Below are 14,572 nucleotides of genomic sequence, written 5' to 3' on the forward strand. Positions count from 1 at the left end.
TTAAATTAATACACTATGACCACAGTACAGCGTTTTTATTTTTCCCTGTACACGTCTATAGCCTGTTTTAAGTTGTATTGAATTATTGATCCCAAGGACACACAGTGTCCTTAATGTCCAGTCAATATCGTTTAAAATAATAACGTGCTCTCGTGGCCAAAAATATTGGAACCCTTACACTTTTTGCAGATAACTTACAATTATCCCTAAGAGTAAGCTGAAAATTACATTTATTTATTTAGTAGACACTTTTATCCAAAGCGACTTCCAATGAACTCTACATAGTGTTATCAGCCCACACGCCTTATTCACCAAGGTAACTTACACTGCTAGATACACTACTTACACTGGGTCACTCATCCATATATCAGTGGAACACACACATTCTCTCTGTCACTTACACACTGTGAGGGAACCTGAACAGCATGTCTTTGGAGTGTGGGAGGAAACCAGAGCACCCAAAGACTTACATTGCTAGATACACTACTTACAATGGGTCACTCATCTGTACATCAGTGGAACACACAGACTCTCTGTGTCACTCACACACTATGAGGAACTTGAAGAGCATGTCTTTGGAATGTGGGCAGAAACCAGAGCACCCAGAGGAAACCCACACAGACACAAGCAGAACATGTAAACTCCACACAGACTGAGCAGGGGGTTGAACCCACATCCTCTCACACCACCCAGGCGCTGTGAGACAAAGGTAATTTCCAAAATATTTTGTTGTTAACGTTACAAAAGCAGGTGCCTCAGGTGCCTCGGTTGCACAATCGGACCCTTTCGATCAGTCGATCTGGAGTTTGCGTGTTTTCCCCATGTTCACGTGCGCTTCCTCCATGTTCCCGATTTCCTCTTGGGGTCCAAAGACGTGTTTCAAGCGCATTGCTGATTCTAAATTGCCTTTAGTGTGTGAATATGCGAGTGAATGAGTGTGTGTAGCTGCTAGTGACTGCTTCTAGTGACTGCTGTGCTGTGCGAGATTTACCCTCCGGGATAGGTTCCAGACCTCAGTGACCCTGCACTTATCAATAATAGGTGTAATTGAGTCAGATTTAACCAGATGCGATGCACTGTAAATGCTACTTTCCTTTGGTACGTGCTCTTCTGAGAAGTTTCAAAACGGGAAGACCAGCATCCTGTTTTCTCATCTCACCATCTTTATCACAGAAAAAAATGAAAATGCCACCATTCGAGAACAGTCACTCACTCATACCCTGTTTGTCCTGATTAAGGGTTGTGGTGGACCGGAGCCTATCCCGCATTGGCTGCTAAGGTGGGCTCTGAGAACAACATGCAGAAAACAGTTGATTGTACTGCAGTGTTCAGACAATAGCAAAGGTTTCAGGTCACACTCATCTTTTTATGTGGTAGAACAAGACCACGCAGGGGATTTACTGTGGTCTGGGTTTTTTTATTTTTAAACGCACGCTTTGTCCTGTTCACCACACTACTGCAGTCTTACAGCCGCTTTCCCCAAGCGGGGTCACGGTAAGCTGGAGCCTCGCCTGGTGGTACAGGGTGTGGGACTGGGGGGGGGGTCACATTTAAAAAAAAAAAATATTACCCAGCTGTGTAAATAAATCATTATGACCGTAACACTGTAAGGGGCTTTGGAGAAAAGTGTCGGCTGAACGAATAAATGTAACTTAGACCTTAGCTCCTCTTAGAGTCGGTCAGGCACCTGCGAAAGAAACTTTTTACTTTTACAGACTGTAGTAACCATGTTGTCATCCTTGTAAATCCCATGTTATTAAAATATCAAAAAAAGTAAATTGGATGCTGAATACCGCAGTATGAATTTGTTTCACTGTCCTGGTGAAAATATTCGACTGAATTCATTGATTCTAACGAGAAGGGCATGGAGGAAACACCTGACCAGTGTCATTTACCCTGGTGCAAGTATGTGAGAGGATGTGGGTTCAACCATTGTGTAAAACGTCCAACAGAATCAGGAATGCAGGAAAAAGTCACCAAGCTCTTCTGGAGAAACAGCAACAAATAGAGCCTAAGCAACATTCTTGCCTGAATGTGACTTGTATAATCACTTTTTGTGTGTGTGTGTGTGTGTGTGAGAGAGGATGTGGGTTCAACCCCCTGCTCAGTCTGTGTGGAGTTTGCATGTTCGCCTCGTGTCTGTGTGGGTTTCCTCTGGGTGCTCTGGTTTCTGCCCACAGTCCAAAGACGTGCTGTTCAGTTTCCCCCATAGTGTGTGTGTGTTCCACTGATGTATGGATGAGTGACCCAGTGTAACTAGTGTATCTAGCAGTGTAAGTCACCTCGGTGAATGTGGGCTGATAACCCTACATAGAGTTCATTGGAAGTTGCTGTGCAGAAAAGTGTCTGGTAAATATGTGTGTACCGGTTTCTTGACTGCTACTCTGACAGGAAGAGGCACAGACAGGGGGAGGCCCTCTGGGCTATGGAGATGGTGAGTGATGTCTGGTCCCGGGTCCCAGTGGCTTATTATTAGGAGGAGGAGCACGACCGACCCCTGAGCACAGATCTCCAGGTCAGGTATCAACACAGGTAAGTGTCGTAGGTAAAACTCACCCGGTCAGCCGGAGTTCAGGGCCAGATGTTCACCTGCTGGTTCTAGCAGCATCATGCTGGGGTAGCGGAAAATATCCATCGTCAACAGAGTGCAGGTAGTGTCCCCTTGTATCGCAGCTCGGTAGTGGTGTCACCATCAGGAAACTTCAACAACAGACTGAAATAAAAAGCACTCGAGACTCATGTTTCAAAAGAAAATAAATGGTGCTTTCTGTGAACATGGCTGAGCGAATTCATGTTTATTCATTTAGCTGACACTTTCATCCAAAACAGCTTCGGACTTTTTACCCAGCTGGGTAATCTTGGCGGAGGAATTGAGGGTAAGCACCTTGCTCAAAGGAACTATAGCTGGTGGGGGGATTCAAACCTGCAACCCCAACCGCTACACCGCCAGGTACCTGCAATTGTTCAAAACCAAAACCACAGGACACATTTGCAGGGCTCATCTGAAAAATCTGACTTCAATTTAAATGTCTGAGCTAAACAAAGGACGAAGACAAAGGGTGTAAGATATTTAACTACACTCCTCCCGCACCCCTCTCCCCATTCTTTGAAAAAAATGGCTCCCCATCTAATAATTGATAACATCTTTGCAAATTACTATTCTTTTATCCCGTAAAACAGGTTTTAGGTGTGGATCTGTACAAAAAACTAAAAAGAAACAATATATGCCATTTGCAGATATGTCTTTTCGCTCAGCAGGAAGCGTTGTGACACCCCTGAAGCTAGAGATCTTTAAACGCAACCCCAAGGTCATCTCTGCTCTTCAGACACCTAGATGGTCATGCCCTGGATGTTGCTACTTTCCCACATTTTCAGCAGATGTCAATCACTTGATGCATGAAACAGATCTAAGATGCACCCAGATGCATCGTCTGTGATGTAACCTGGCGTCACCTGATCTTCCAGGAATTTGGACATCAGACATTTTTGCCCAGAAGAACTACCAGGGTTGATCGGATCACAGCCTGCATCCAAGTACTGATACTTTGAACCCATAATTCTCCTCTCCTGGTCTCGGCCATCTAGAAGGTCTCTCTGCTCCCTCGGTCACAAGTTTGAATCCTTTCTTCCTCCAAGTGCCTAAGGTCACGTAGAGGGCTCCCTACAGCAATTGTCCTTCAACCCTCTGCAATCTACATCGATGAGCAAACATCTCGTCCTCCACACGTTGCTCCACTAGTTCCTGATTCTACATCTTCTTCCTCCCACTGGCCTCCTGCATACATTCTTCTGGTGGGACTGTGAGCACCATTGTGCAGATTCTTCAAACTGCAGTACATTTTCGGGTCTTAGACCCATCTCTGTGATGGTGACCGGAAGTCGAGGTTGCCTTCCTAAATCAACTGCCAGTTTCATGCCATCACCAAGACCCCTGAACTGGCTTTGGGTTTCACTTTCCTCAACAAATGTTACGGCCCACTGAAGCATCTACAGCCCAGAAGTGGGCGATTTGACTCATATGACTTGTCTTGTGTCACATTTAAATTGTAAAATCTTCAGACTTTTGACATGACTGAGTGCACAAAAAAATTACTTGAGCTGATAACCCATGGCTGGATTTGAATTTGAGACAAATGACTTGTGAAGACTTGATATTCTACCAGCGGAGGTTTTCTTATTATGTTCTCGTTTTCCAGTATCTGCACAGTATATTAAAAAAAGCTATGCATTACCAGTTTTACCCAACAGTCCATTGCACAAGACTGCCTGCTGAACGCTGTAGTAATTACATACGGTGTAAATACATTTTTTCAATATGCTTGCCATCATACTGCATAATCCAGCTATGAAAAACAGACCAAGTCCTACCTTTTCTTTCACAGTGCGCTACCTTATATAGTGAAAGTGAGAAAACAAAGCATAATTCCAGAAATCAGGGAACATCTGGTTGTGTTGTGATTAGAGCTGCTGCCTTTGCCCCCAAAGGTTGTAGGTTTGATTCCTGCTTGCAGTAGTACCCTTAAGCAAAAACCCTAAATTGCTCCAGTAAAACTGCCCAGCTGTGTAAAAGGGTAAATCACAAAGTAGCATAACATTGTAAACTGCTTTGTGGGCAGCCTGGTAGTACAATGAGTAGCACTGCTGTCTCACAGCACCTGGCTATTGCAACAGGGCATTGGTTCAGTCCCCACTCAGTCTGTGTGGTGTTTGCATGTTCTTCCTGTGTCTGTGTGGGTTTCTTCTGGGTGCTCTGGTTTCCTCTCACAATCCAAAGACATGCTCTTCATGTTTCCCCTGTAGTGTGTGTGTGTGTTTCATTGATGTATGGAGAAACACCCCAAAAGAACCTGGATAACTCAGACTTTTAATCTGAGAGTCCAGGGTTCAAGTCCCTGTAGAGGTGTTACTTTCAATACTGTGTGCGGCATGTAAAGGCAAACCATAGCCTTTCAGGACAGCTTGTAGCATAGTGATTACTGCTACTGCCTTTAGCCCTAAAGGTCACAGGTTTGAGCCTCACCTCTGCCCATACTACCCTTGAGCAAGGGTAAAAGGTTTTTACCTAAAAATTGCTCCAGTAAAATTACCTAGCTGTATAAATTGGTAAATAATTATAACCTCAACACTGTAAGTTGCTTTGTAGAAAAGTGTCAGCTAAATGAATAAATGTAAAACAGTGTGAGCATGCTTCACAAGTAGTGCATCTAGCAGTGTAAGTCATCTTGGTGAATAAGGTGTGTGGGCTGATACTACACAGAGTTCATTGGAAGTGGCTTTGGAGGAAAGTGTCTGATAAGCAAATAAATCTGAAGAGGCTTTCTGTGATCCTCAGCAGCCAAAAATGACTAAGTTTACATATTGCAAGACTCAGTTGTCCCAGTGAACACCGTTGCTAGACACAGTGGAGTAAAATAGATTCTGTAAATGAGTTTGAAGCTCAGGGGGTGAGGTGGCGCAGCAGGTTTGGCCAGGGTCTGTTCTCTGGTGTGTCTGGGGCTTGAGTCCTGCTTGGGGTACCTCGTGACGGACTGGCATCCTGTCTGGGGTGTGTCCCCTTCCCCTCCAGCCTTGCACCCTGTGCTGCCAGGTTAGACTCCAGTTCACCACGACCCTGCTTGGAACAAATGGATTCAGACAATGTGTGTGTGTGAGTGTGAAGCTCTGCCAGTGCTACTCGTTCCCCTAGGTGTGGTCGTTTTGCCCTCGCCTCCTGTGCTCTCCGATAAGTCTTTTGCGTGTATTCTAGCTCCTTCTCCTCTTTGCCAGCCCTCTCTGCTACTAAACAAATTACAGTTGCTATCAGTCTGCTGACTCTAAACAAGATCACCCTTTGTGGTTGCATCAAGTACTGTATGTTATCGACTACTTTATCGCAAGGAAACTGGAAGCACAATTGGTTCTTTTTTCCCCCTCTCTGCAGCCACACGATCTGACATTTTTCAGCTTCTTGTGGTTTTGGCTTATGGCACCTAGAGGTTCTGGGCATTCTGGGATTCCTCCTGGCCTGGTACCGCTTGCATTTCCTCAGTCGTGATACCTGCATGCTGTAACACAGATTCTACCCAGATTTATTTCATCTTCAGATGGTGGATTATCAGCCCGCTTGGGCTCTTGCAAACTTTGCCACACATGCATCCTGCACTCATCTGTATTTGTTCGTGGTTCAACAGTGAGAAAGAGGCACATAGTGGGGGTGGAGCTTATTGTACCAGCTGACTTTAACATGATGAGTGAAGGGGTGAAGGAAGCAAGTTTACAACAGGTAAGTCTTCTGCCCATGAAGAAACCACACACACATACACACCCACATGCACGCACTCACTTACTTATAAAGCTTGACTATTTCCTTTAGCAAGTGAGTCATGAATGTATTCTGCTATGCTTTAGATGCAGGAGAAGCTAAGGGAACATGGCGTCCTTGAGGATTACACAACGAGGTGGAGAGATCAGCCTGATGGGAAGGTCTTCCACCTTAAGGAGGAAAGGAAATATGAACCCAAGTGTGGGGAGGTCTGAGTGCCAGTGTGCCTACAAGTGTCACCACTCTCACGACTCTGCTTTCAATGTAATTACTCAGTGTCTTCGCGACCAGGTGCAACGTCAGCTTTTTCATCTATTAATGATCTAGATTACTGATCCAGGCTAGCGACATCCAATGGCCGCAATCACTGTTTTGAACAGGGTTGGTGTCAGGGTGTGGGTTACAGAATCTTAAATGTCTACGTTGAAGATTTATCCATTTTATTGTATAATTAACACTACTAACTACACTATTTGTAATGTTAAATGTTTAAAAAATGATTAACACTTCCATAAATGCAACTCGCACAAAGGTATCAGCACATTAATAAATAAAATATTCTCTGTTTATACATTAGTATCTCCGCTTATCAGCGTTTGTTGCAACGAGTTTAACAGTGTCTGGAAGTTGAATGTTTGAATTGTTCTCCTTACAGAAGATGAGTGTAGTAATTAAATTCATGCAAAAGGAAAGTTGCCCATATCACACACATCTTTCTTTATGTGGTGGGACTTCAGATTGAAAGGGATTTACTCTGGTAGCAAAATTTTCCTCAACTACTTTGCTCCCCCTCACCACAGTACTGCAGACTCATGACTCACTGTGAACCTTCCAGTTTCCCTTAATCTAAAAAACTGACATCTGTTCTTTGCAGGTTTCATAGTGTATTTATGGAAACATATTTTCATCAGAAAAAATAACAGGTGCACCTGGTAGTGAAGTGACTAGAGCTGCTGCCTTTAATCACAAAGGGTGCAGGGTCAAATCCTAACTCAAGCTGTTGGATCCTTGAGCAAGGTACTGACCCTAAATTGCTCCAGTAAAATTATCCAGCTGTATAAATGGGTAAATAACTGTAATAGCTTAATAATGTAGATCCACTCCTCCACATCTGCCCACTGGAGGTCCCACGCACAAAAGGTAAAGCACAAAGGTTCTCGATTCTGGCTCCATTGTGGTGGAACGACCTCCCCCTCTTACGCAGAACTGCTGAATCTCTGTTCACATTTAAAAAGGGTCTTAAAAGTCACCTCTTCCGGAATCACTTCGATGATGATCTCTTAAGTTCATGTAACACGTAAATGTTCATGTACTATAACTTTGAGATCATACCTGTTAAACAATGGATAAACCTTCATGCACCATATAGTGCAGTATAGTAAGGAATCATTAATATTCGGATAAAGTTTTATACAGCCACTTGTGTGAGCCAGATGCACGATCGATTCATATGGTGGAAAGAAAAACGAACTATACTTTAGAATCACATGTCTGCATCTAAGTTTTTCTTCCTGCTACTGTAATGAACACATTGCATTTTTTCTATGAGATATACGTCGCTTTGGAGAAAAGTGTTTACTAATGAATGTAAATGTAAGTCACCTTGGAGAAAAGCATCAGCTAAATGTAAATTTCAACCTTCCTGGTTTTCATTAGAACATTGATGGTGTTTTGTACTTTAAACCTTTGAATGGGGCACTTCCATGACGTCCATAGTAGACCTGTCTCAAGGCATCATTCCTCTTCAGGATGCTTCCAGTTGGCACATTTCACACATGTGGTCTATGCTGTCTTTGATATCTCACTGAAAGTGTTGAGATTCTCTGCTAAGAAGAGGCTGTGGACCAAACTGTCATTATAGATGACAAATATCTCTCAAGCATTCCCTGATCCTCCAAGACAAATATCTCTCAAGCATTCCCTGATCCTCCAACACTAAGAGAGTGCTGAACTTCAGTCAGAAAGGAGTTATCATCCACTGGTACTTTTGCCCATCTTTCATCTAGGAATTCTTGACAGCAAGTCTTCCTTCATCCAGAGTACAGAACTAAGAGTACCACCTGAGAGCATTAAGTGTTGAGATGTTCAGTGTTGACTGGGGTCTGATTTCCTATTCAGCTCTTTGTAAATCCACTAGAGTAGCAAACCCCCCTCTTTCTTTCCCACAGATACAAGCAAATACATGCAGTGATGTCAACTTTGTTGTCTGGCTTTGATTCAGAGGTCTGGTGGATATGATTTAACAGCATTGTGTAATCACTTTGGGACTGAGACATCAGACTTACTCACAGGTACGGGTCACGGCGAAATGTAACTTCAGTGAAAGGATGCACCTGATGTCACTTTCTTCAAAGGAAAAGTCTGACGTATCTTGCAGTTTCCATCTCATCATTTGTTTCTGAGAATCATCGACATGATCAGTGTTGCCCCGGGAATTGCACCAAGTCGTCTTATTGGTTTTCCATTCTGTGATAACCTTTTTGTTCTGCAGGTTGCCAATAGACATCTCTTCAACTCTCACTGTGTATGATGCTTCTTTAGCCTGGAGATAACGCAAAATGGTTTACTGATTTATGGCAATATTATTTTTTGATGGTTTTGGATGTTTTGTTACAGGAACAAGTACAGACATTAATCTTTCTGATGTATCTGTGACTCAAATGTCATGCAGGTTCAACCCTTCAAGCGATTCTGGCAGCTTCATCTGTTGCCCTCAATTAAACAGTGAATACAGAAAGCGCTGCTCATTCCCTGGATAGAGTTCATTATTGATTTCCTTCTACCCACATGGTGACCACTTTCTCGGTGACCCTGAACCCAGCAGTTCGTTGTTCTACTGTTACCATTATATGACTGTGGAATCTAGGCCTGTTAGTGGAATTGAGCACCAGCTGCAGCCATTTAACTTATAAAGCATTTACTTTTATAAAGACTGACTTCAGGACTCAAGAGAAGAGAGTAGTCACTGGAAAATGACTGGTTCTTATTGCTTTTTATCCCCTCACTTTGTAGTGCAGTTCATTTTGTTGTTTGAGGGCCAGTAGTTTTTTTTTTTAAATTTTATTTAAATCCTGGTATGTAAGCATAAGCGGTAGCTATTAGACTGTGCTTTAGAGTGCTACCTTAGGCTTTGAAGGTTGTCGGTTCAAGTGTCATCTACTGTTGTAGTACCTTTGAGCAAGGTACCCTAGAATTACTCTAGTAAATCTCCTCCCCTGGACAAATGGGTAAATACTTGTTGGTAGTTTTATACTGTATTATTCTCTATAATTTAAATTCTGAGGCCTTCTTTATTCTGGGATAAGGTTTGTGTTGCCCCTGCTTCCTTTGTGGGGGAAACTGTTTTCCTCTGGTCTTGTCACACTCCATATGGTCTCGGCTCAGTTGCACTGTAGGAGGTTGCTGATCACTCACGGTAGCGTGAAGCTGCTTAGAGCTGCCTCTTCTTCATTCCTGTTATAGTTTTGCGACCTAATTTACTTGCTGTATCAGGATGTCATCTGTGTACCTTGGAACCTTAAGTTTCTAAGGTAATGTTTGACCTGATTTTTACTACATCACTTAACATTCCAGTTTCAGGTGAACAAATGCATTTTCTCTGAATTTTATTTCTGTACCTGATTTCAAAGAGAAATCTCCCTTTAACCCAAATGTCTGACTTTCCTCTGTTACCCTGTTGAGTACACTGGTATTGACTTGGAAACCCAGCATCAGCTGGATCATCCTACTTCAGAAACTTTGATGCCTGGAGCAACTGTCCCATAAACGCTTTCTCTTGCTCTGTTCATGTTCATAAGAGGGTTGAAAGTTCCTTTTCTTCATCAGCAACAGCATTCTACCTGTTGGTCTGGGACAATAAATAGCTGGCCAAATGTGATACCGCATTTTTTCCTTTAACACAAGAACAAACGTCAGTCTTGATATTCACCACATCACATACATGCATTTGTGACCAGTTCAGATATGGACAGTAAAATACTACCTGACTGTCAGTGACCTCAATTTTACAACATTGCACAATACTGGTAGTCTTCCCTTATGTTTCCTAGTATGAAACATTTGACTTTTACCACAAGTAATTTACTGTACCAGTGTATGGATGTGTTCCCACTGCGGACTGGAGAGATTGTAGCAGTCAGGTTATTTGCATAATACTCTTTTTCAAATATGTAAAAACACACAGGCAAATGAGGCCAGGAGTAATACTGACTGCAGTATATCATATGTTACAGTATTTCACAGAACTAGGCTTTGCACAGTGAGCCTTGTGAGTAAGTCAAACTTTTATACTGAGTATGTGACAAAGTTGATGAGAATAATGTGTAGACTTCCCTCTTTGTGGTGTTATAATTTTCAACATGCAATGAGTGGCCACTATGAGTCAAATTACTCAATGTCATGATCCAGAAGGATGATTCAAAGAATCATGAGGGGTGTTGCTCCAGGTCCACCCAACCCCATCAGCAACCCACCCTGTAAAATGGGTTCTATCAGGTTGCAGATTAATAAACGTTCCACTGCCTTGCCTGCGTTCAGCAAAAAAAGACCTTACAATAATAAGTATTACAAAGGACAGTCAAGATGGCTGAGAGGCTCATTGGTGCACCTCTGCCTACCCTTGAGCTATTGTACAAGTCCAGAATGAGGAAGCAGGCAAGCGAAATGTCACTGATCCCACACACCCCCAAGGACAAACTCTTTACACTTTTCCCCTCTGGCAGGTGTTAGAGAGCACTGTCTGCCAGAACAACCAGATACAAGAGCAGTTTTTTCCCATAGGCCATCACTCTCATGAACAGTTAACGTTCCCCTATAGGTCTCCTGTCAGTGCAACATTATGCAACCACTTTTTGTAAGTTTATTCTTATTTATACTACTATTTATACTCTTGTGTCTGTTTACTCTGCAAATAGTGGAGGGACCTAGAACCACAGCAAATTCCTTGTGTGTGTCAGCACACTGGCCACTAAACTGATTCTGAATGTTGTTCTCTGTGGTTTTATGGTGATGTTGGTTGGACTGGGTCCTTGCATAAAGCCGTTGCAATATATGCATGGGTGTAACATCATGTCCTGTGTGTCCTGAATGGTGTTTTGCAATCTAAATATTCATGGTGCAACTTCCCCTCCTGCTGTAGCTCTCTTGACTTGTATAATTGTGCCAAGTTACTCCAATACATATTGTATAAATTGGTAAATCATTGTAAAGTAGACAAACAATGCTAGTCACATTGGACAAAGGCATTGGCTAAATAAAGGTTAATAACTCAGCTGACAATTGATAAAAACATAAGGTAACTCAAAGGATCAGTGCATGCAAGGGTGTTGCAAATTTATATTGCTCTCTAGACTATTCAGTTTTCGCAACATCATCTGCTGGAGGTTCTAACTCAAAGGATACCACGTCTGTTGTATGAGAGTATAGGATTAGGAACATATTTTTTGGGATCTCATAGTAAATTGCTTAATCTTTTCCTCAATCATTAATCTCTTGTTCTCATCATGGTAATAACTCAAGTTCAGGGTTAATAAAATTCTTTGCATCTCTCCTTTCATTTCGCTCTTCGACGTCAAAGTTTCTCATCGACTCTCTTGGTCTCAGTGAATAAACCTATGAAAGTAAATGTAAGTGCAGCTGAATATTGGGCAGGACTTTTGTGATCTCAGCTGTACCACAATGGACTGGAGTTAAACATGTTAATCATTGTCACTGTTTAACCAATGTCTTTACTTTCCCGAGTTGACATCGGTATCACTGGGTGCAGGTAATGACATCTTTTCCTCGACTCACTTCTAAAGAAACCTAGAGAAAATTCATCATACTCTCCGCTATTGTTTAACGTTTCAAACTGAATATTGTTTCAGGAATCCTGGTTCTGAAAGCTATCACAGTAGTAGGATGATCATACATTTACAGTTTCTACTGAAGAAATGTTTCAATGCCCTTGGGGAACGGTACAATGAACGGGTACCATGGAGCTGCATCTAATCTTCGCAAAAGTGCATAGAAATCAATGTGCTACCTGGGAGTCACTCATATCACCAGCACCAAAGCAAAACGTTGTATTAAGCAAACATAACAAAACATAAGCAAAACGCTGCACATAAAAACCCACTGAGAGACACATTATAATGATGCATTTATACAACTCATTTGTAGAACATTGAGCTACATTTTGGATCCTGGTCATTTTGACCATCAACAGAAATGCACCAAACTTCACATAAAAGATAAAGATGCTCTTACAGTAATTTATATATCAGATGCTTTTCTCCAAAGTGACCCAGAAAAAAATACGATGAGTGCATTACATCAACAATTTAGGTGTAATTTACATCATTTTAGTCCATGTGTTTTTTTTGGATCGTTGGTAAAATATAAATGGGTAGTACATTATGTAACATGAGTATCTTACAGCTCCTGGGCTGTAAGCCAGGTATAGGACTGAATACTATTCAATTCATGTGGAGTTTACATGTTGTCTCTTCATAGGGGACGGCTGGTAGCATAATGGTGAGCGCTGTTTCCTTAGAACTCAGTAGTCACAGGTTCAATCCCTACATTTTGCTGTAGTACCCTTGAGTAACATACTTACCCTAAATTTGCTCCAGTAACATTTCCCACCTGTCTAGGTAAATAACTGTAGGTAGATTAACATTGTAAGTTGCTTTAGAGAATAGTGTCAGCTAAATGTGTAATTTTTGTGTGGGTTTCCTCTTGAAGTCCAAAGACAGGTTTTTAATTTGTGGCTGACTCTCAACTGCTCTTAGTGTGTTTTCAATGTAAAAAAGTGTGTGTGTGAGATAGGGGTTGATTTCTCATCTAGGGTGTGCCCTGTCTCACACACTGCTCTTCTAGCCAAGACTCTGAACCACTGCAACCAAGAATTGGACTAGCAATTATTCACGATGGATGGCTATTTTTGATGAAATTTAAAGGACAAGTTAAATAATTGTCATTTATTTTAATAATAATTAATATAAATAACGAAAAGTTGTTTTTATTGTAGCATTTTACATAAGTCGGTGTTAAATGACTCCTTTGCGTAGTTCATTAAAATATTATAACACCAGAGTTATTGTAACTGTCCCCAATATTCAGCTGCAGTCAGCTTGTGTCATCCCTATGTTTTTCTGACAAAGTGTTGAAAAAAATGTGTGCAGTAGGCTCTGAGATTTCTGTGCTCCCTCTAACAGACACATGCAGATGTTTAACCACTACCAAAACACTGATTCAGGCCAAGCCACATCCTGTGGACCTGATACTTAAAGATGTTCTCCACTTTGGAGACAGATGAACTATGAAGAGTATAAAGTTGAACTTGGGGTCACGTTAAACAAAAGAATACGGTATGTTCTATTTTTTCCAACATTTGCTTTTGTTCAGATAAGAGTTGTGGGAAGCAAAATATATCCAGAGTGCTCTGCCAAAGAGAATGGCTCGAACCCGTCCTGAAATTCACAGCTATGTCAATCAAAGCCTTTATCCCAACACTGTGCGCTCGTGACTCTCGTGCCACTAAAGGACGTGTTCCCTTTCTGTGATCGCAGAACTCATAAACTGTACCGTACACGATATAAAGTTTATTAAAGTAACTGGGGTTAAGTACATGGCGCAGTGGTGCAACATCCTGTCATGTAGTTAATAATTATTGAGGGCCAAGACTATAATATCTATGGCTAAAAAAATATGCAGACTTTCGTACTGCTGGTATTCTTGGCCTTCCAGGATAATGCACAGAGCACCACACATATTGATATAATAAACACAGACTAATGAAATGGGGCCTGTACTAGGAATACTAGTCAAACCCATGTGCTGATAGATGAAAACTGTGGTAAACTGCATTATGCGCTGTGAAGGTATGATTACTTTGTTGTACATCCTCTACCTGTTTGCATATTTATGGATTCTGGTATTTCATCCTAATGCACGTAATGAATCTCTCTGGTCTTAACCAGTAAGTTTCACTGAAGTCCAGTTTTGAAAATGTGATTACAGTTTACACTCAAATTCTGTAAGACCTAGATACCATAGATCTACAAACACATACCTCTCCCCTGGTTTCTCCGTCTTCAGGATCTGCAACAGGTCCTGCTGACCAACAGATTCGTGGTGTTGCAGTCAATAGTGACAGATTGCTGTAATCATTTTGAACTTACCACATCTTTGAGCCCTTAAACCATTAGCTACCATGGTTTCACTCACTGATTCTGTGTCAGTTTACATTTACTTATTTATACACACACACACAGTCTGAATTGCTTGTTC

The sequence above is a fragment of the Scleropages formosus genome, chromosome 11, assembly GCF_900964775.1.
Source record: "Scleropages formosus chromosome 11, fSclFor1.1, whole genome shotgun sequence".
NCBI lineage: Eukaryota > Metazoa > Chordata > Actinopteri > Osteoglossiformes > Osteoglossidae > Scleropages > Scleropages formosus.